Source organism: Apium graveolens, chromosome 10 (genome assembly GCF_009905375.1).
Source record: "Apium graveolens cultivar Ventura chromosome 10, ASM990537v1, whole genome shotgun sequence".
Classification (NCBI taxonomy): Eukaryota; Viridiplantae; Streptophyta; class Magnoliopsida; order Apiales; family Apiaceae; genus Apium; species Apium graveolens.
In genome coordinates, this window is record NC_133656.1 from 168220967 (window position 1) to 168245445 (window position 24479).

A 24479-nucleotide genomic window follows, 5' to 3' on the forward strand; every position below is an offset into this window, starting at 1 on the left:
ACAATGTATGGTTATCGCTCAAGGCTAAGACAAATAAAAAATTGTGTTTTTATTAAACTAAGAGATTATACTAAATAACATTAACTAAGAGAATTGAGGTTGAATTACTATATATGACAAACATGGGATTCTAACTTCATTACTACTTCATTCAATAGCCTTATTATTCTTAACCTTAGCATGTGATGGTGATGACACTAATCATATAACACGAAACTGATAAACGCTAACTTTCGTTGCACGAGTACCATTCTACCAGACATCCACAAAAGAGATAGAAGCTGAATAGGCACCAGTTATATTAAGACCCTATATGTCTATAGAATTTGACAACATAACGGTTTAATCATAAGTTATCCATAATGATTACATAGGGCAAGTAAAACGGTTAGAGTTACCTATGAATCATGCATAACAAATACATGAACATAGGCTAGCATGGCAAGTTCTAAACCTCTATATTCACTGTCGCTTCAATAGAGATTAACACGCTATCTTATATGTTAGCTATACACATAAGACGAATAAGCACAACCAATACTAGGATATCAATCAATCACCACACACAAAGATATCAAAATAATTAACTATTAAAATCCATAAGTAAATCCGCTAGAACCCCATGATAACGATTATCCCATAATTGAACTCATCATCATCATGGGTTCCAATGGAAACATGATAATACACACAATATAAACTAATAAAAATACTTATTAAAACCAGAGTACGTCACAAGAGTAATAAGGTTCAAAGTAAAGAAAACTAGCATCCACTGATACAACGAATAAAAGAATCACAAGAAAGTGTATGCTTCCTCTTCTTCGTTGTGATGTGCTAAAACGATCTTCTTCCTTCTCTCCTTCATCCTTGCTTGATACCACACTTCTGTGAAACGTCTCTGAGAACTACTTATATAGAAGCCCACAAGAACCAGCCATCTCAGAAGTCCATCAGAATAAGGATTATAAAATTCAGTATTAAAATTTTCGTCCCTGAGCGGCTGTCCCAGATTCCTGAGCGGGCGCCCAAGCTCCCAGGCGGCCGCCCCAGGATCCTGAACGGGAGCCCAAGCACCTTCTGGAAAATTCTGAACTCTGCTCCTGATTTTGCTGCGTTCTGCCCCCAACTTTCCACATCCAATGCCACACACTTCCCTAGGCTTATTTCTGATGAATTCTTCCTACGTATGCAAGTTATACCTTGAAATGCAAAAACATTAGAAAAATGCATCAAATACACAAAATACCTAATTTCAAGACATCAATTCAAGCCATTATAAGACGTTCTAAGTGGTATAAAATGCCACTTATCAGATACAGCAGCAGATGCAGCAACAACAACAGTTTCAGCAGCAAATGTTACAACAACCACCCCGTCCAGAACCCCAGATACCACCAGTTGTGCATGTTGCTACTTTTAAGCAGTTTCAATCTATTTAGCCTCCAGAATTTGAGGGCACATCGGATCCTACTAAGGCTAGAGCTTGGTTAAAAGAAATAGAGAAAGCATTTGCTCTAGTAAAAGTTGAAGAGGATGAGAAGACTGATTTTGCTAGCTATTTCCTGAAAGGAGAAGCTAATTTTTGGTGGGAATCCAAGAAAGATTTAGAAGGTGAATGCATCGTGACTTGGGATAGGTTTACGGAATTTTTTTTGGAGAAATATTTTCCTCGCTATATGAATTACCAGATGGAAATCAAGTTCTTGCAATTGAAGCAAGGGAACATGTTACTGACTGAATATGAAGCCAAGTTTACCGAATTGGCTAGGTTTGTTCCGGAACAGGTTGATACTGATGAGAAACGGGTTAAGAGGTTCCATCACGGATTGAAGCCATGGATTCGTAGAGGCGTGGCAGTATTTGAAATGATGACATATACGGTCGTGGTTCAAAAAGCCATGATTATTGAAGGGGAAAGTGAAATGTCTCAAAAGGAAAAGGGATAAGGAATTTTCAGAACTGTTTCAGCAGAAAGCCGGGATTTCAAGCTCGAAAAATTTGAACTTCAAAAGGATATGACAAGGCAATCAGAGAACGAGTAATCATTTCCAAGCTCCCAACCAGCGGGGAATCATTAGACCACCACTGCCATACTGTAAAACATGTGGTCTGGAACATACGGGTGTCTGCAACTAGGCAAATATGACATGTTTTAGGTGCAAATCGAAAGGGCACTACTCCAATGAATGCCCAAAAAATAAGGTAGATGTTATATGTTTCCAATGCGGGAAGAAAGGACATGTTGCTAGGGATTGTAGAGGACCAGCGATGACAGCTAGTGTTCCAAGAGTATTGGCACTACCCCCACCACCACAATAGAACCAGCCTAGAGCAAGGACATTCAATATGACTATGAAGGAAGCTGTGCAGAGTCCAAGTGTGATTGCATATACGCTTTCGAGAATTACAGGTCGGATCAAGAAATTGAATTTACTATTAATTTGGCGCAAGGTACGGAACCAGTTTCGAAAACTCCGTATTGAATGACACCAGTTGAAATGAAAGAGCTGGTGACGCATTTACAAGATCTTCTGGACAGAAGAATTATAAGGCCCAGGGTATCCCCATAGGGTGCACCGGTATTGTTTGTAAAGAAAAAAGATGGTAGCATGCGACTATGTATTGATATCGTGAATTGAATAAGTTGACTATCAAGAATATGTATCCTTTACCACGAATCGATGATTTTTTTTATCAACTAAAAGGAGCCGCAAGGTTTTCTAAGATAGACTTGAGGTCCGGATACTATCAATTGAAGATCAAGGCTAAAAATATTTCCAAGACTTCATTCCATACCAGATATGGACATTATGAGTTTCTCGTAATGGCATTTGGTTTAACTAATGCACCAGCAACATTCATGGATTTGATAAACAGGGTATTCAAGAAGTACATGGATAAATTTATAATTGTATTTATTGATGACATCTTGATTTACTCGAAGACTAAAGAAGAACATGTCGAGCATTTGAGAATAGCCTAGGAAATCTTAAGAAAGGAACAGCTTTATGTGAATTTTTTGAAATGCGAATTCTGGTTAATACAAGTGCAATTTCTAGGCCATATAATCAGCACTGAAGGAATTAAAGTTGATCCAGAAAAGATTGAAGTTGCATTGAATTGGGAAATGCCAAAAACATCGACGAAAGTTAGAAGTTTCTTGGGATTGGCAGGGTATTATAGAAGATTTGTTTAAGATTTTGTGAAGATAGCTACGCCATTAACCAAGTTGACTCGAAAGAATGAAAAATTCATATGAGATGAAAAATGTGAAGAAAGTTTTTAGGAATTGTAGAATCGATTGGTGACCGCCCCAGTACTAGTACTACCAGACGAGCAAGTAGATTTTGTCATTTACAACGATGCTTCAACCGAGGACTAGGATGCGTGTTGATGCAGCATGGTAATGTAATTGCATATGCTTCTAGACAACTGAAAACTCATGAACAGAAATATATTATGCATGATCTGGAATTAGCAGCAATCGTGTTCGCACTAAATCATTGAAGAGATTAACTTTATGGCGAAAAATGTGAAATTTACACAGATCACAAAAGTCTAAAGTATATCTTTACGTGGAAGGAACTCAATATGAGATAGCGAAGATGGCTAGAATTCATCAAGGATTATGATGTTACAATCAGCTATTATCCAGGAAAAGCAAATGTCATAGCAGATGAGCTAAGTCAAAAAGAAAGGTTGAATATATTAACATCTTCATAGGAATTGATCAAATAATTTGAAAAATTGGAAATTGATGTTTGTATTCCAGAAGAATCTACTGAAATGAATTATGTAATGACATTTCAACCTGAACTGTTGGAAAAGATCCGAAGATGCCAAGAGGAAGTAATGAGTCAAGAAGACGAAAGTCTAACAGAAGAAGAAATTACAAGTCAGAAAGATGATAAAGGAATTCTAATATTTTCATCAAGAATCTGGGTACTTAATATACTAGAATTAAAAGAAGAAATCATACGGGACGCTCACAATTCAAGATATTCCATTCATCCAGGGAGCACAAAGTTGTATTGAGATTTGAAGGAAAACTTTTGGTGGCAAGAAATGAAGAATGAAATAGCGGAATGGGTAAGAAAATGCTATACGTGCCAACGAGTCAAAGTATAACATCAACGTCCAAGTGGATTACTACAACCACTGAATATTCCATAATGGAAATGGGAACATCTAGAGATGGATTTTGTGGTAGGACTTCCAAGAACCAGAGCAAATTATGATGCAATATGGGTTATTGTCGACAAACTAACACAATCAACACATTTTCTTCCAATCAACGAATGATTTTCACTCGACAAGTTATTGCACTTATATCTTAAGGAATTCATGATACGATATGGAGTTCCTGTATCAATCGTATATGATCAAGACCCACGCTTTAATTCAAGATTCTGGAGATAGTTTCAGGAATGCTTAGGCACCAAATTGAATATGAGCACCGCTTATCATCCGCAAACGGAAGGGCAAAGTGAAAGAACAATCCAAACAATTGAAGATATGCTACATGTATGTGCATTAGATTTTGAAGGCAATTAGGATGAACTTTTATCATTAGTGGAATTTTCGTACAACAACAGTTATCATGCAAGCATTGGAATGCCACCTTATGAAGCTTTATACGGAAGAAAGTGCAGATCACCTGTGTATTGGGATGAAGTTGGTGAACGTAAAATTTTATGTCCAGAATTAATTCAACAGACCCAAGAAAATGTAGAGCTTATTCAAAAGTGACCGGAAGCAGCGCAAAATCGGCAACGAAAGTATACAAATCAAATGAGAATAGGATATGGATTTACAGGAAGGAGAGCATGTGTTATTAAAAGTAACACCATAAAAAAGATTGACTAGATTTGGCAACAAGGGTAAATTGAAGCCACCATTCATTGGTCCATCTGAAATCTTAAAAAGACTCGGGAAGGTCGTGTACGAGTTAGCCTTACCGCCTCATATGTAGCATATTCATAATGTGTTTCATGTGTCAATGGTTAAGAGATATAATCCTAATTCGCGGCATGTAATAGAATATGAGCCGATAGAAAAAAAAAGCTTATATAGAGCAGCCAATAAGAATTCTAGGTCGGCAGGAGAAAGTGTTGAGAAATAAGTCTGTACCTTTAGTACGAGTTTTGTGGAGAAAACCTATGGTTGAAGAGTCAACTTGGGAACTTGAGGTCAAATGTTAGAAAAATATCACCAGTTATTTTCTTAGCGAGATTCTGAGGATAGAATCCTATTAAGGGGGAAGGATGTAACGACTGGGAAATTATGCTTGTAATATATCATAATAAAAATAAATTATGTGTTTTATTAAGTCATTATGTGTAATTAGTCATAAAACCCTAGCTATTATGTGCGTTCTGTGTCGTTGGGGTATTTTCCGGGTATTTATCGAGTATTTTATTTTGTGTTAAAAGCTTTCGTATCAAAAGTTATATGACCCGAACTTCGTTTTAATAGATGATATTTCAAACAAAAAATTGGCCTTATTTCGCCTAGTATGGCTTGTCCATAACATTATTCTAAACATCCCGTTATTTTATAACTTTTCTCGTTTCACGAATAATGACTTTTTGGGCCCATTCATGTGTTAAAAGCCCAACAAAAATCACATTTTTATATTTCTAAAATTATGGGACTTTCAATTATACCATTTTTTGTATTTTTGAATTATTCACAATTTTTAGGAAATTTTGGCATATATATTGTACATGTTTAATATTTTCAATTTAAAAATTAATACTTAAAATTATAAAACTAAGGGACAATTAATTTTAGAGAATTTACCAAAAAATACCAACTTTTCTAATTTTTTTGCGATTTTACTATCTTCTGATTTTTTTTGCAAAATACGGAATCTACCACAATCAACCAAAAATCAAAGAGATATGCAACTAGTTGAATAAAGTTTTTTTAGTTGATTAGAGGTTGCATGGAGTAGCAAAAACTCGTCAAAGTTGCATCCCGTTGATTGTAGTTGGCAAAAAACTGTATTTTTGCAAAAAAAAAAAATTGAAAAATAGTATTTTTGTAATTTTTTAAAAATAAAAGTATTTTTGTAAAAATGATTTTAGCCTTGGTTTTTTTTAAAAAATAGTATTTTTGCAAATTAAAAAGTATTTTTGCAATTTTTTAAAAATAATAGTATTTTTGCAAAAATGTTTTTAGCCTTGGTTATTTTCAAAAAAGCCCTTAATTTTATTAGATGTATAATTAGGGCCTTAATTTTAATTAGGAGTATTATTTTCATTACTATAAATATCCTAATTATTATTTATTTATAATTAATTATTAAAAATTCTGAAAAATTCTGAAAATTCTCTAAAGAACGGGTCGGGTTTTGATTTTTGGTTGAACATTTCAGCCGTGATTTTAATCGATTTCCAGCATCAAACACAGTCGTGTAAGTACTCAAATCGAAGGTTTTGATATGACGACTCGTATATTTTGAATTATTCAAAAGTATAATTGTTGAATAATTATTTAAATAAAATATGTTTACTGGTTTTGAAAGCTGTGTGTTGTTTATTATTATTTAACTATGATTGTTGGTGCATAGGGATTATTTGTATAATTAATTATCGAGCTCTATTATTTTAGTTTCACTTTTATTAGTGGTTTATGGGATATTTATTTTTATAAATAGTGGAATTGCCTCTAAAATTCTTTTCATGATTTTATAATTTCAATAATTATTTTTAGGATTTTATAAAATTTACAAATCAATATTTCATTAATTATTTAGACCTAAATGATTTTCTGATCATATTAAAGAGTAAATTCAGTATTAAATTCCAGAATTCTTCAATAATTACGAAACTCGTATTTTACTATGTTTAGAACATTTGGAGAATTTTAAAATTATCTTCAAAAATTTTCGGATTAAATTCACCCGAACACTTATTCGTTAAATCGTTAAATTTCTGCGTTCCAAAAATGATTTGAAAATTTTGAAAATTTTATATTATTAGTTTTAAATTGTTTCAAGAATTTTAAAGCTATTCTCATAAATTTTCAGCTTATTTTTTTACCGTAAATTCTGCGTTAAGTTATTAATTGTGGGATATAATTTAATTTTGGAGAGTACTACACAACAGTTATATCAATAATTGGATAAAGATGATTAACCTTATCCCCTCTCTCATCCCATCTCTCGTTTCTTAATCTCTTACTTCGATCTCTCTCATTTCTAATCTCCTCCCTCTCTACTCTCTTTCTCCTCTCGCTATCCTCGTTTTCTTCCCTTTTAATTACCTGCAACTTCTCTGTTGCAGTTATCGGATTCTAGCAATTCGCCGTATGGCCTTGGTTCAGTTATGGTTGTAGGTAAAAAATTTTATATACACACAGGTGTGTGTAGATCTTCGTGGATGATATTATAATTGTGCGAGTTCAGTACCTTATTTTTTTCCCGGCGAATCGCCGCCGTTGCTCCTAGTTGTCCGGTATATATATATATGGGATTCCCTAGCAAATTTTCTGATTCAGCAATTATGATTTTAATTGTTCTGCTCTATTTCAGATATCGGTTTTTATATCAAAAGATCATTTATATGTCATACTGAACTTGCTGAGCATTTCTTTCGCTCATACTTGCCTGTTTTTTTTATTTTAACCTTCCAGTGAGGATTAACTTGTGCTGTTTAGCTGTGCATCCTTGTTCTGGGTTATCTCCTGTTATGTTATTATCCGGCTTATTATTCGATTGTTGCCTTGGTTATTCGAAGTATTTTCTGAAAAATCCGAATGAAATTTTGCTATGTTTATTCAAATTATTCTAGGAAAATTCGAATGAATTTTTATGATTATTTGGATGATTTGATTTGTTGGAATATTAGTATTTCTTATCAGTGAAATTCGTAATGGACATCCGAATTAATTGTGTACTGACGAATTTTACCGCCGTCGGCGATGAGCCGAACGTGGATCGTGTTGATTGTTATTTGAGTCCTAATATTTTAAAATAAATAAGTTAGTTCGCATATTATTATTCGCAACGAAAGGAGTTAATTATTTTAGGAATCGTTTTGACGGTTGGGCTATGAAATTGGTTTGGTTGTGATTGATTGGTTGAGGACGCCGATTATGTTTCGACGGGTAGTCCGACAAACAGAGGAAATGCTGCCCGATTTTCGGAAAAATTAATTCGAAAATATGGGAATGTATCTTGTAGTTGTCGGAGATACCAGTCGAACGTATATACTTGTATCATTATAAATAAGTACTTTGCGGAACCTACTTACGTATCGTGACAAATATTTTGTAATATAACTAACAACCCTATTTTCTCGGAATGACGGGTATATGTATTTTTCGAAAATGAGTACAGAACCGAGTCTTGAATACATGAACCCTAATTGTTATGTGTGTTATTTGAATATGTATAATTATGAGTCGGGAATTGATATCGAATGGGTAGGTTTTTAGCGAGGATATATCTAGCATAATTGAATGTTTAAATTAGGGTATTTCGACTCTGTAGGTTCTAGTCGGAAGGCCTGAGAGTTGGAGTTGGACTAAAGATAACTTGGTGATCAGTCGACAAGCTACGCAAGGTTCTAATCGAAGGGCCTGAGTGTCGAGGTCGGATCCAGGATAGTCAAATAGCAAGGCGATAAAGCCGAGTGTCCAAATCGGTTCAAGGTCAATCAGAGATAGTTATAAAGCTCTGCAAGGCAAGTACCCCTGACCATTCTTTTATGGTTCAGTGTATACGAGTAACTGTTGTTTTATTCTCGTACATGAACAGAAATGATTTAAGTTACGTATCCCCTATAGTTATACTTGTTAAAAATCTGTTTTGGGGAAAAGTAACTTCGAAAAGGTACCTATCTCGAATAAAAGAATGATTTGTGAGCCAATATATACGTGTGCTATTAAATAAATGATTTTAAACTGAGATAGGTACAAATGATTTGAAAACTGGATAAAATGATTAGATATTGGATACATAGAGGCCAGAGTGACCTATTGAGATTGCCTAAGAGGCTAACTCGGTTGCGCGCATTACATAACTGATTAGTCCAGCAGGTCAGAGACCTAGCTAGTCTCTAAGTTCCGGAACAGGTTATGGGATGGCAGATGGACCCGTCTGGTGTTGATATCCTGATCAGCTGTCTTCACATATCCAACACGTATCCGATTTGGTTTTTTGGTTCCCGTAACGGAACAAGTGATTTATACAGTGGATTTGGAAATGAAAATAGCATGCTAAAATTTGACTCTGGTATTTATACACAACACATGACTGATGCTAATGTTTTACAGAGCATGCTAGTGTTGATATTCAGTTTATACATGTTTTACTTGTTTTGTAACAAGTTATGAATTCTGTTCCTATCACTGTTTTATTATAAATAGTTTTACTTGTTATTCATATAGTGGTACTGCTGAGCAATTGATTGCTCACCCTTATACAATGTTTTGTATATGTATTGCAGATGCCTAGGAGACCATTCCGTCATAGTCAGGCAGAGTTCCAGTTCAATCTGTGCCAGTCTCCTCTGAGGTAGTTGTGTCAGACCAAAAACGGTCTGTTGAGTTGCTATATTTAGATAGTATCGTCAGGATTTTTTGTAATAAGTTGGTTTTGTAATAGCTGTAACCTAAGACATACTCAAACCAGGAAAAGATCTTGGTAGGGGGGGTCGTGTTTATGTTTTATCATTGATGTGGATTATGTTATGTTTATTACTGTTGTTATTGGTGATGTCAACCCCTGACCCTAGGGTTGAGGCCGTCATAGTTGGTATCAGAGCTACAGGTTTGATTCCCTGATTTAGGTTAGGAGTAGAGTTAAGAGAATATAGAAAAGTTTACATAACGGTGTGAGTCAGCAACTCAATCAGAGGAGTGAGTCTATGATTTCAGTCAAGGGTTTCAGAGTCGTAACCATGACGTCTGTTGAAGATTGGCTGGAACTGCCCTAGCTTTTAGTATATCTCCCTCGTATATAGGTATTGTTGGTAATGCCCGATATAGTTTTTTAGATCTCCCTCTTGAGAAAGCGAGTATAATCGTGAAAGTTCAGTTTCTGAGCGGACCCTTGATGTGTCGGCTAAAGGGACACCGATATTATCCTTAAATATCGCATTATCTATGATAAGTAATGTTGCTAGACAGAGTATGTGACATCAGTGAGTTCAGGTAATGTGTGATGACAGTAGTCGGCAGCTACTATGACAACCAAGTCTTATAGTGCATGAGGATTAGTACTGTTGTTTATATCTTGAAACCTTACATGCCTTTCTTGAATGTATTATATTTCCAGAGTAATTGTTCACCATTTAATAAGTTACTTGTTTTCCCGTAAGAAAGTCAAAGCTCGAATTAAGCAACTTAAGGTTTTCTTGATTTTATCATAAATCAGATTTTCCTTCCTATATATAAATTTTCCATTTAAATATTGTGTCTTGCCTCGGTGATTCTATCATTTGATTGGAGCAGACAATGCATATGATTTGACTATTTGTCTATGTGATAAAGGGTCTGATGGGATGACAGCGAATTATATGTTATGAACTATGTGGTACTAAGACTGGCCATCTTATGTACTTATATGGTTGCTCTCAGTCATATCTATATCTTCTTCACTTTTCTTCCCTTTATAATTTATTCCTTGATTTCAAAATTCCATGGCAATGAATTTGTCAGTGACCTCTGTGGTTACGCAGTCCTGGTTAACGAGGGTAAACAAAAGTTGACTGTCAGGAGGAATAAAAGTTTTACATCTGGTTGCTACTTCACAAATGAAGAAAGTAGAGAGGATTCAGGATTCAATATAGGAGGTTGTATCTTTAGAAAAGTTAATTCAGTTGAGGAAGGGTTGATTGGAACTCGGACGAGAGGGCTCAGAAGAGTCCAAAATTCCCTAAGTTTAACTTGGTTTACTAGTGCTTTTTTTGTAGTTGGTGGCTGATATAGCCAACCCAGTTGTGTGGTATATCGGATTAGTAAGTGTTCCACTTAAGTAGTGGTGGGACGTTAATCAGTTGTTGTTATATGGAAAAGCTATACCACGACGTCTAGTATCCTTATATTTCAGTTCTCCTGTATTGTTGTTGATTCTGCTACTCTTATTATTGCTAGTGTTGTATTCTAGATATCTTTTATAAATGGATCCTAATAATAAAGACATGGGTACTTTGATTGGGCAGCATTTTCTTAACACAGGTGCACCGTTTGAATGGTGATATTTTCTATTACGCATTCTTGTTATGTTTTTGAATAAATTCCCTGCTATATTTTAGAAAAATTCCACCCAAGAAAGCTACCCAGTCTAAAGAAAATAGTAGTAGTTTTACGGAGGGTCCATCTACAAATGAAATTCTAGACTTGTTGCATCAGCAATAGCAACAACAGTTACAGTTAATCCAACAGATTCAGCAGCAACAACGTCAACAAAGAGAGCCAAACCAAACTACTAGTTTTAAATCCTTTCAGTCCGTTAAGCCCCCAGAGTTTAAAAGCGAGGTGGACCATGTTGCTTCCAGAAATTGGCTTAAGGAAATGAAAAAGGCATTTACCCTCACTCAAGTAAGTGACAATCTTAAGACGGATTATGCGAGTTACTCTCTCAAGGGTGAGGCAAATTATTGGTAGGAATCTACTCGTGCGTTGGAAAGAGAAGGCCATGTTTCTTGGGCAAGATTTACAGAGTTGTTCTTGGAAAAGTATTTTCCCAATTGTCTACAGAACCAGTTGGAAGTTATGTTTTAGAATTGAAACTAGGTGAAAGAAGTGTGTTGGAGTATGAGGCCAAGTTTACGGAATTGACCCGATTAATTCCAGAATATGAAAGTATAGAGACCCAGAAGGAAAGAAGGTTTCAAGGGTTGAAGCCTAAAATTCGTAGTGGAGTTGTTGCATTGCAGCTCAAGACATATCCTTCCGTAAGTCAGGCCACTTTAGTAATTGAGAGTGATCAGAAGCTGGACATCAAGGAGAAGGGTGATAAGAAAAGGAAGTCTGAGGGTGTTATCGACAAAACGGATCAAGGAGGATCCAGTCGGAAGTTTCAAAAAACGGTTTGACCGAAACATGACTAAAAGATTCAGGAGACAAAGTTTCTCCCAGGCTAGGTCTAGTGTTACTTCAGTTGCTTCCACTCCAGCCTAGTCAGTGAAGTCGACAGTGGATTGTAAAACATGTGGCAGGAGACACAGTGGTTCATGCAAAAAGGATGTTCAATGTTTCAAATGTAGTTATAAGGGTCATTATGCGTCGGAATGTAAGCCAGAAATCCAGGAGTTATTTGTTATAATTGTGGAAAAGTTGGGCATATTGCGAAGAGCTTCAGAATAGCTACTCAGAGAACCACATCCCAAGGGTTAGTATCCAGCACAGCCGGAGTCAAAACCTCCAAAGCGACCAAGAGATCGAACGCTTAGGACCCGGACATAATCGCAGGAATGTTTTTTCTTAACTTCGTACCTGTTAAAGTTTTATTCGATTCCGAAGCGTCTAAGTCCTTTATATCAAAGGAATGTGTGAAATAAATGGATTTGCTACTAGAAGAGTTAGGCGAGCCCTTGACCATAGAAGTTGACAATCAAGATAGAATTTCAGTGAATTAGCTCTGACTTAACTGTCAATCAGAAATCCCCAAGCATTATTTTCCAGCTAATCTGATACCCTTCGACCTAGGAGAGTTCGATGCGATTCTAGCATCGGATTGGTTTTCCTGTTATAAGGCAAAGATTGATTTCCAGAAGAAGCAGATTATAATGTTTACGGAAGCCAATATAAAGGTAAGTTTTTGAGGGCAAAAGTAAGATAAGAAGTTCTTCCCCATCATGCGAGAAAAGGAGTTAATAAGCCAATGATATAAGGAAGATCCACCATATGTAGAGATACGAAGAAGAAAATACTTAAGTCGGAAGAATTTGAGTAGTAAATGAACGCCCAAAGTCTCTCCGGATGAATCACTAAGATTACGCTAGATTATAGGATAGAATTTCTCATTGATATAGTAACTTGAGCCAAACCAGTGTTAAAGACTCTATGTTGTATGGCCAGCGGGAATGAAAGAATTAGTTAAGCAGCTAAAGGAGTTGTTGGAAAGAGATGTGATCATCCCAAATGTATCTTTGTGGAGACACAAGTGTTGTTTATGGAAAAGAAGAATTAAAGTATGAACTTATGTATTGGTTATCGGAAGTTTAATAAGTTTACAATATGAATAAATAACCCTACTTAGAATTGATTACTTATGTGATCTAATTAAAAGAGTGTGTTGGTTCTCGAAGGTTGATCTAAGATCAGGCTACCAGCAGTCAAAGGTGAAGCCCGAGGTCATATCAAAGACTGAGTGTAAAACGAATTATGGACATTGCGAGTTTCTGGTGATATTAGTTGGACTAGCATGTGCACCAGCCACCTATAAGAATTTAATGAACATAGTGTATAAGGAGTACATGGATAGTGTAATTATATTTATTGATAACATCCTCGTCCTTTCAAGGACAAAGGAAGACCAAGCCGAACACCTGAAGATTTCTGTGTGAAGGGTTGAAAAGTAGCAACTGTATTCTAAGTTTCAAAGTATGAATTCTCGCTGAAATTAACAAAGGACTGCGATTGTTCTATTAATTACCATCTAGGCAAGTTCCATTTAGTGACAGATGCCTTGTGTAAAAAGAAAATGATTGAATATAATTAAGATCATTGATAAAAGATTTGGAAAGAGTAGAAGTTGAAGTTTGAATACCTGAAGGTGATAAGAAGAAAATATATGAGATTACTTTCCAGCCTTAACTGATGAAAAGGAACAAGAGGTGCCCGAATGTTTAGGAAGTAAATTGAAAATGAATACCACATATCCTCCTCAAACGGATGGTCAAGTGGAAGAACAATTTAGATAATATAGATATATTGAAAGAATCATCGAGTAGAAGTGTCTACTTGAGAGTTAGAGTCGTATATGCTTGACAAATATTCTCACTTATTTAGTTAGATCAGATTTTGAGGACATAATCTTTTTAAGGGGAAATGATATAACGACTCGTATATTTTGAATTATTCAAAAGAGTAATTGTTAAATAATAATTTAAATAAAATATGTGTACTGGTTTTGACAGCTGTGTGTTGTTTATTATTATTTAAGTTTGATTGTTGGTGCGTAGGGATTATTTGTATAATTAATTATCGAGTTGTATTGTTTTAGTTTCAATTTTATCAGTGGTTTATGGGAGATTTATTTTCATAAATAGTGGAATTGCCTCTAAAATTCTTTTCATGATTTTATAATTTCAATAATTATTTTTAGGATTTTATAAAATTTAGAAATCAATATTTCATTAAATATTTAGCCCTAAATGATTTTCTGATCATTTTAAAATTATCTTGGAAATTTTTGGGATTAAATTTATCCGCATATTTGTTCGTCAAATCGTTAAAATGCACATACCTTGTGCGTTCCAAAAATGATTTGAAAATTTTATATTATTAGTTTTAAATTGTTTCGAGAATTTTAAAGCTATTCTCATAAATTTTGGGCATATTTTTTTCCCGTAAATTAGCGTTAAGTTATTAATTGCGGGACATAATTTAATTTTCGAGAGTACGACACAGTAGTTATATCAATAACTGGATAAAGATGGTTAACCTTATCCCCTCTCTCATCCCATATGTCCTCTATTTAATCTCTTACTTCGATCTCTCTTATTTTTAATCTCCACCCTCTCTAATCTCTTTCTCCTCTCGCTATCCTCATTTTCTTCCCTTTTAATTCCCTGCAATTTCTCTGTTGCTGTTACCGGATTCTAGCAATTCGCCACCATTTTATTATCTTTCGACGACTTGACTATTCCAGCCGTATGGCCCTGGTTTAGCTATGGTTGTAGGTAAAAAAAATTATATACATACAGGTGTGTATGTATCTTCGTGGATGGTATTGTAATTGTGCGATTTCGGTACCTTGTTTTTTTCCGGTGAATCGTCGTTGTTGCTCATGGTTATCCGGTATATATATATATATAGTTATATATGCTTATGGGTATGTATACATGTGATAGCTGTGCATCCTTGTTCTAGGTTATCGCCTGTTATGTTATTATCCGACTTATATTCGATTGTTTCCTTGGTTATTCGAAGTATTTGTTGAAAAATCCGAATGAAATTTTGCTATGTTTATTCGAATTATTCTATGAAAATTCGAATGAATTTTTATGATTATTAGGATGATTTGATTTGTTGGAATATTAGTCCTTATCGGTGAAATTCGTAATGGACATCTGAATTAATCGGGTACCGACGAATTTTACCATCGTCGGCGATAAGCCTCGGCGAGCCGATGGTCGACCGTGGTGATCGTTACCTCAGTCCAAATATTTTAAAATAAATAAGTCATTTCGCATATTATTATTCGAAATGAAAAGAGTCAATTATTTTAGGAATCGTTTTGGCAGTTGGGCTATGAAATTGGTTTGGTTGTGATTGATTGGTTGAGGACGTCGATTATGTTCCGACGGGTAGTCCGACAAACAGAGAAAATGATGCCTGATTTTCGGAAAAATTAATTCGAAGGTATGGGAACGTATATTGTAATTGTCGGAGATACAAGTCGAACGTATATACTTATATAATTATAAATAAGTACTTTGCGGAACCTACTTACGTATCGTGACAAATGTTTTGTAATATAACTGACAACCCTGTTTTCTCGGAATGACGGGTATATGTATTTTCTGAAAATGAGTACAGAACCGAGTCTTGAATACGTGAACCCTAATTGTTGCATGTGTTATTATAATATGTATAATTATGAGTCGGGAATTGATACTGAATGGGTAGGTTTGTTAGAGAGGATATGTCAAGCATAATCGAATGTCTAAATTAGGATATTTCGATCTGTAGGTTCTAGTCGGAAGGCCTGAGAGTTGGCGTTGGACTAAAGATAACATAGTGATCAGTCGACATGCTACACAAGGTTCCAATCGAAGGGCCTAAGTATTGAGGTCGGACCCAGGATAGTCATAATAGTGAGACGATAAAGCCGAGTGTCCAAATCGGTTCAAGGTCAATCAGAGATAGTTGTAAAGCTCTAAAAGGCAAGTACCCCTGACCATTATTTTATGTTTCAGTGTATACGATTAACTATTGTTTTATTCTCGTACAGGAAAAAAAACATTTTAAGTTACGTATCCCTTGTAGTTATACTTGTTAAAAATCTGTTTTGGGGAAAAGTAACTTCGAAAAGGTACCTATCTCGAATAAAAGAATGATTTGTGAGCCAATTTTTACGTATGATGTTAAATGAATGATTTTAAACTGAGATAGGTACAAATGATTTGAAAACTAGATAAAACGATCAAATATTGGATACATAGGGGCCAGAGTGACCTATTGAGGTTGCGTAAGAGGCTAACTCGGTTGCGCGCATTACATAACCGATTAGTCCAGCAGGTCAGAGACCTAGCTAGTCTCTGAGTTCCGGAACAGGTTATGGGATGGCAGATGGACCCGCCTGGTGTTGATAGCCTGATCAGCTATCTTTACATATCCAACACGTATCCGATTTGGTTTTTTGGTTCCCATAACGGAATAAGTGATTTATACAGTGGATTTGGAAATGAAAATAACATGCTAAAATTTGACTCTATTATTTATACACAGCACATGACTGATGCTAATGTTTTACAGAGCATGCTAGTGTTGATATTCAGTTTATACATGGTTTACTTGTTTTGTAACAAGTTATGAATTTTGTTCCTTTCACTGTTTTATTGTAAATCATTTTACTTGTTATTCATATAGTGGTACTGCTGAACAATTGATTGCTCACCCTTGCAGAATGTTTTGTATATGTATTGCAGATGCCTAGGAGACCATTCTGTCATAGTCAGGGCAGAGTTCCAGTTCAATCTGTGCCAGTCTCCTCTGAGGTAGTTGTGTCAGACCAAAAATGGTTTGTTGAGTTGCTATATTTAGATAGTATAGTCAGGATTGTTTGTAATAAGTTGGTTTTGTAATAGCTGTAACCTAAGACATACTCAAACCTGGAAAAGATCTTGATAGGGGAGGTCATGTTTATGTTTATCATTGATGTGGATTATGTTATTTTTATTATTGTTGTTGGTGGTGACGTCAGCCCCTGACCCGAGGGTTGAGGCCGTCACATTTGATCTGTTCTTTCGATTTATAGCATCAATTTCATATTTTGATTCGTATATTTTTGATTTTAATTTCTAGGATTTATGTTCAAATTAGGGATTTTCGATTCTAGGGTTATTTGATAGATTTTGTTAGATATATTTGAGATGTCATGTCTAATATATTTCATCTTTAGTTTTCAGATCTTAATAAACAGGAAATATCAGGACTTACTGGAATCAGTACTTACTGGAAGTCGGAACATAAGATCAGGACTTAAGGTCATATCAGAACTTAAGTACGGGAGGACTTAAAGTTAAGGAAGGAAGCTGATTAACAGTATAAGATCGAGACTAAAATAAAAGAAGATATGCGTGGAAAGAATTAGAAGACTGGAAGACTTGTATAAGATATCTGATTGATATATTTTAGGAGACAGAATTATATTCCATATCAATTAGAAGTTATCTTGTAACTATGTAGTATATAAACACAGACATAGGTTTACACTAGATGTGTTATCATTATCGAGATATATTATTCATTGTAACCTAGCAACTCTTAGTGATATTTGTTCATCACTGAGAGAGAACAGTTCCATTGTAACAGAATTTATTATATTGAATATATATGTTTACTGTTACTTGTGTTCAAGATCGATTTGATTGTAATAACATTGTGTTCAACCCCCTTCTACAGTGTTGTGTGACCTAACAATTGGTATCAGAGCTTATCTGTTAACACACATACAGTAAAGATCCAAACAATCATGTCTGAAGAAGTAGAAACTCCAACCAAGCCCACCAAAACTGAATAAACTAAAGACACTCAAATCCACAGTCGATATGAGACTATTAGGGTTCCCATACCGAGACCTTCTGAGTATCCCATATGGAAAGTTAAGATGGCTATGTTTCTGGAAGCTACAGATCCAGAATACCTTGATAGGATTAATGAAGGACCATATAATCCAACCAAGCTCTCTGCTGCAGTTGCAGATGAACCAGCAAAATCCATACCAAAGGACAAAGGTGATTACATAGCTGAAGACATCTCATCTATTACCAAGGATGCAAGGGAAAGACATTTGCTGCATAGTGCCATTGATAATGTCATGTCAAACAGGGTAATTAATTGCAAGACTGCAAAGGAGATATGGGATGCCTTGGAGACAAGATGCCAGGGAACTGATGTAATAAAAAAGAACAGGAGGACTATACTCATTCAAGAGTATGAGCACTTTGACTCAAAAGCTGGTGAGTCATTAACTGAATTATATGAAAGGTTTGTCAAACTCTTGAATGATCTGTCACTGGTGGACAAGGAATATGATCTTGAAGATTCAAATCTGAAATTCGTTTTAGCTCTTCATGAAAATTGGGATTTGAAGTCTACTACCATAAGAGACAACTATGCTCTTGATGAAACTACTCTTGATGAAATTTATGGTATGCTCAAGACTTATGAACTTGAGATGGATCAAAGGAGCAAGAGACATGGGAGAAAGTCAAGGATAGTTGCTCTTAAGGCTGAGGAGGAATCTCCTAAAGTTGCCATCTCAAAGAAGGGCAAAGAAAATGCTCTCATCATAAAGTCTGATTCAGAGTCATCAAATTTTGATAATGATGATTCAGAAACTGAAAGCTTACCAGAAATGGATGCTGATGCAGAGATGATGAAATTGTGTGCTCTTATGGTGAAGGGTATCACAAAGATAGCCTACAGGAAATTCTGAAAGGGAAAGAGGTTTTCTAGGAAAGGTGTAAGTGCTGATAAGAAAGGTTTCAGAAAGTCTGAAGGCAAAAGTGCAAAGTCTGACAGAGGAGACAACTCATATGTCAAATGCTACAATTGTGGTGAAAGAGGCCACATATCTCCTGACTGCAAGAAAGGAAAGAGTGATAAAGGCAAGATACTTGTCATAAAGAAGAAAAGCTGGACAGATTCTTCAGATTCTGAAGATGAGGTGAATTATGCCTTGATGGCAAATGATGATGACAGCCCTGAAACTGCTGAATTGAAGGTACCTCAAACAATTTATGCTTTTCATACTGATGATATTACTTAGTTGAGATTATATCTTAAAACCATGTTTATTAGTTACAGAGATCAAACTTTAACATGTGAAAGATTAACTTCTGAAAATCTTGCTTATAAGAAAAGGAATGACTATTTAGAAAAAGAGTTAGTTATGTTCCACCAAACTCAGAATGAAAGAGATGATGCTTTTTATGTTAGAGATGAAGTGCTAAAATTGAATGAATCTCTAAAAACTGAGTTAGAAAAAGAAAGAGAGATTATCAGGACTTGGACTAACTCTGGCAGAACAACTTAGAATTTGTTAAGTAATGGAAACTGGAAAGAGGGCTTAGGTTATGGAGATGATAAAAGTGAAAAAGGAACTGAACAAATTGAGCCAAGTGTTGTTAAACAGACTGCTAAGCCAAAGGTGAATCATGTTAAGTTTATAGTTAAAACTATAAAGTCTGATTCTGAAAAGATGAAAGAGTCTGTAGCAGAAGTTAAGGAAAAGTCAACTTCTGACAAATTAGAACAGGATAAACCAGCTGAAGTTAACATAGGCTAAATGACAAAGAAGCAGCTTAAGCATAAGCTGAAAGAAATCAGTAATGTCAACAAGGTAAAGGCAGCTAGGAAAAATAGGAATGGTAAGGAAGGTGTGAATAAAAGCAATAATTATATGCCTGTTCCTAATGCTCCTAGAAAGAAATGTTATAACTGTGGAAACTCTAACCATCTTGCTTCTTTTTGCAGGAAGAATAAGAATATAAACTTTTTACCTCCTAAGTCAGGAATTAAGAGTCAGTCTGTTAGGTTTAAGCCTCAAAATCCTTGTTTTTATTGTGGTAGTTTATGGCATTCCATTTATACTTGTAAGGAATATCATATTTTGTACTATGATTATTATCAAATAAAACCTTCTTTGAAGAAAGTTACTTTAATTCCTTCTAGAGTAAAGTCTGATGCAAAGTCTGATATAAGTTCTGATAAACAACATGTTAGCATAAACTCTGATATTAAATCCGCTGCAAATGCTAACAAACTTAAAAAGGCCAAAGGATCCAAGCAAGTTTGGTTCCTTAAAACTAATCATTAGTGGTCTTTGTGATTGCAAGGCAATAGGAAAGATATCCTAGTGTTGGACAGTGGATGTTCAGGACATATGACTGGAAATAATGCCCTGCTATCAGACTTTATGGAGAAAGCTGGCCCAGGAGTTTCTTATGGAGATGGCAACATGGGAAAAACTTTGGGATATGGCAATATCAATCTTGGGAATGTCATCATTGAATCAGTAGCTCTTATCTCAGGACTTAAACACAATCTGCTGAGTGTGAGTCAAATCTGTGACAGAGGTTATCATGTGGATTTCTTTGAAGAACACTGTAAAGTTGTAACCAATTCTACAGGCAAAGTGGTTCTAAAAGGCTACAGGCATGGTAACATTTATGAAGCCAGACTTTCAACAAGTACCGATGGTTCTATAATCTGTCTGTTGAGTAGAGCATCAATTGAGGAAAGCTGGAATTGGCATAAAGACTCTCTCATTTAAATTTCAACAACATAAATGAGCTTGTAAAGAAAGATCTTGGGAGAGGATTGCCAAAATTAGTATTTGCTCCTGACGGCCTTTTTGATTCATGTCAAAAGGCAAACCAAAGAAAATCTTCATTCAAGAGCAAAATTGAAACCTCAATTCTTGACCCTTATCACCTACTGCATGTTGATCTATTTGGTCCAGTCAATGTCATGTCTATTGCAAAGAAGAAATATGCTATGGTTATAGTGGATGAGTTCACAAGATACACTTGGGTGTATTTCTTGCACAAGAAGAATGAAATTGCATCTATTCTAACTGATTATGTCAGACAACTGGATAAGTTGGTCAAAGATTCTGTTAAAATTATAAGAAGTGATAATGGTACTGAGTTCAAGAATTCAATCATGGAAGAGTTCTGCAAAGAGCATGGAATCAAACAGGAATTTTCTGCACCTGGAACTCCACAGCAAAATGGAGTTGTAGAAAGAAAGAACATGACTCTCATTAAAGCTGCACGAACTATGCTTGATGAAGCAAGGCTACCAACCTACTTTTAGGCTAAAGCTGTGCAGACTGCTTGTTTTACACAGAATGCAACACTCATAAACATGCATGGAAAAACACCATATGAGATGGTGAAGAAAAAGAAGCCAAATCTGAAATTCTTTCATGTATTTGGATGTAAGTGTTTTGTTCTTAAGACTCATCCTGAACAGCTGTCAAAATTTGATCTAAAAGCTGATGAAGGAATTTTTGTTGGATATCCACTTTCCACAAAAGCCTTCAGAGTCTACAATTTAAAAACAAGGGTTGTCATGGAATCTATCAATGTATCTTTTGATGATAAGAAGCTTACTGGACTTAAAGATTTCAATGATCACGATCAGCTGAGATTTGAAAAGGAAGACTTAAATTTTGATCCTGTAAGTTCTGATGTCATTGAAACTGTGGTAACAACTCCAAAGGAAAATGCACCTGTTTAGGGGGAGCAAGCTGACGATCCTACCATAACTCAAGATTCTCAAGAAGTATCAGAACCTGTAACTGGCTCTTCAAGTTCTGATGAGCCAAATTCTGATAATTCTAGAAACTCTGATTCTTCAAATACTGAAGGATCTAACTCAAATTCTGAAGTCTAAGAGAGCATAACTATAGGGGGAGCATCATAAAATGCTGATGGAGATAGCATGGATCATGGGGGATGTTATTCCTAGTGGACTAACAATGAGATTTACAGAAGGGGGGTTGAATGTAAATCTCAAAACTTTTTCAAGTTTTGAGCAGTTTATGAAAGTTGTGTGTTCAAGAACAACAAGTGTGTGAATTGCTTTAAGCTAATACAGACAGATATAAATTCAAGCACAAATGTAAAGAACACAACAGAACTTAAAAACTTTTCTGGTGGATTCGTTGTTCCACCAGAGATGGTATTTTAGAAAATCTGTGATTAAACAATGTTGATCACAGCTGCATCCTAGTACAAACTAGATGAATTTTCTCTCAATATTTTTCTAAACAGCTCTGGAAAATCTCACATCTAATTACTAGCTTCTACTTGGTTTATATATTACCAAGTGTACAAGTTAAGAACAATATAAAATACAGTAATAAAAATAAGTTCTTCACTTGCTCCTTTTCCTGTTCACTCCAGTACTTTGTTGACTATTGCATCTTTGTACTAAAGAAGAACGGCTGCTTTTTCTGTTGTTCCTGAAATTCGGCTACCACATCTCAGTTGTCTCTATCAACCCATGTGCCTCTGTTTGTACGTACAACTACCCCTTATCAACGGCTAATCATCAGAACATCCGTTGAAGCTTTCATCCGTAGATGCACTTATCCGTTGAAGGATGTTATCCGTTGAAGCTTTCATCCGTTGATGCACTCATCCGTTGAAGGATGTTATCCGTTGAAGACTTTATCCGTTGAAGCTTCAGAGACATCCGTTGAAGCTTAGCTTCTTATCCGTTGAAGGTCTTTAAGTCATCCGTTGATACCACTTCACTTATACAAAATTACAAGGCATGAAATATTTACAATTGGCCTTCCTATCTGCATATCATCTAGTAGTCAACATGACACATAGTTTCTCTCAACTTCCAAGAATTACATTTTAAATACAGAGACTGAAATATGCTACAACACTAGACTTATTTCTAAGTAAAGCTACACCATCAACGGATAGCCAAAGTGGTCTTATCCGTTGAGGCTACAGACACTAAATTTCTACTTAAGTATTTTGTTAAACATATCATCAAACTAATGCACATACATTCCTAACAATCTCCCCCTATTTATGTCTATAAGAATTGTAGGCATAAATTCAGGGTTAACTTGATGATAACAAAACACTTAACAGATATATGAATTGAAACTAAGTAGAAATTTAAAAATGCTGTAAAAGTGTATGTACTAGGAGGTAATTGAAGATTTACAGTGTTTCCAAGGACACTCCTTTAGTCTGAGCAAATCATCTTTTTCTTCTTTGTTCCCTGGTTTTCTTTCCTAGCCTTTTGTCATTTTCCTCAATTTGGAGTTGGAGTTGTCTGAAGAATTCAGCTTCATTTTCAACACTGACATCCAACTTAGATTGCATTTCTTTGAGAGTTTCATTGCTGGCAATCTTGAGTTGGTCTTCAAGTCTGAAAAATCTTCTGACTCCTTTATCATCTCTAAATTCCATCAACCAATGAGGTGATTTGTGAATTTTCATTTCCCTTTCTTGAATGAGTAAAGTCCTGGGTAAAGCATTGGGCTCCCTCCAAGTTTTCCTTATATTGGCTATCTTGTTGAGAATTTCAGTCTTGGCAGTTCTGATAAAGCCAGAATCCTTTTGTATAGCTGAAAAGACTCTAATCAAGGTAGAGTAGCCTTCATCCAGAATCCTGTGGAGAGGCCATGTTCTTTCCCCAGCTCCTTTATATCTGAACACTAATCTCTCTGGTAGCTGTCTGTAGGCAGCTATTCCCCTTACATCCTCCAGCTCATCCAGATAGAGTTCAATGTCTGAAATTTCTTTTATGTCACAGATGTGAACATAATCATCTTTAGAAATGGGTGACTTAGGCTTAGGTTTTTGTTTTTGAGTGAATTTCTTAGAGGTTATGGGAGGTGTAGATTTTGGTTTTCTTTTCTGTTTCTTTGGTAGTGGAAGAGTGGTTAGAAAGGTAGGCAATTTGATAGTGTCCCAATCAATAGGTTCCTCTTTTGGAATGATTGGTTCACCATGGATGTTTATTGTGGGATCAGCAACAAGGGGTTCAGGTATGGAAGATAGTGGTTTAGATATAGATTTGGTTACTTCAGTGTTATCTCCACTCCTTCTATGTGCCTTGGCCTTTCTTCTGTTTCCCTTCTGCCATTCTTCTCTTTCTTCCACACTCTCACCAAATATACTCCCTAAAACCTCATCTAGGTTTGTAGTCTTGTCTTCACCTCTGACTTCAATCCCTTTTTCTTTTTCAACTAGACTTGACTTTAGCTGTTGTTCAAGCTTTGCTTGTGCTCTTTTGTCAGTCTTTAATTGCTTGGCTTCTTCCTTCTTGGCTATTGAGAATTTGGGATGTCCTTGCATCACACAGATGCTCTTTCCCTCTCTAATGATAATAGCTCTATTTCTCCTTACAGCCTCATCCATGGTCTCTTTGAGATAAGCAATACTCCTGCCTAAAATCTTGTTCTCATCAGCTTTTGGAGGAGGAAAGTCCACTTCTTTTAAAGGATTCTTTGTTGAGTCCTTATTGGATCTTTCATTGGGCTTGAGAATTATAGCTTGTAGTTCTTTGGAAGAAGCTTCTCCATCCTTATG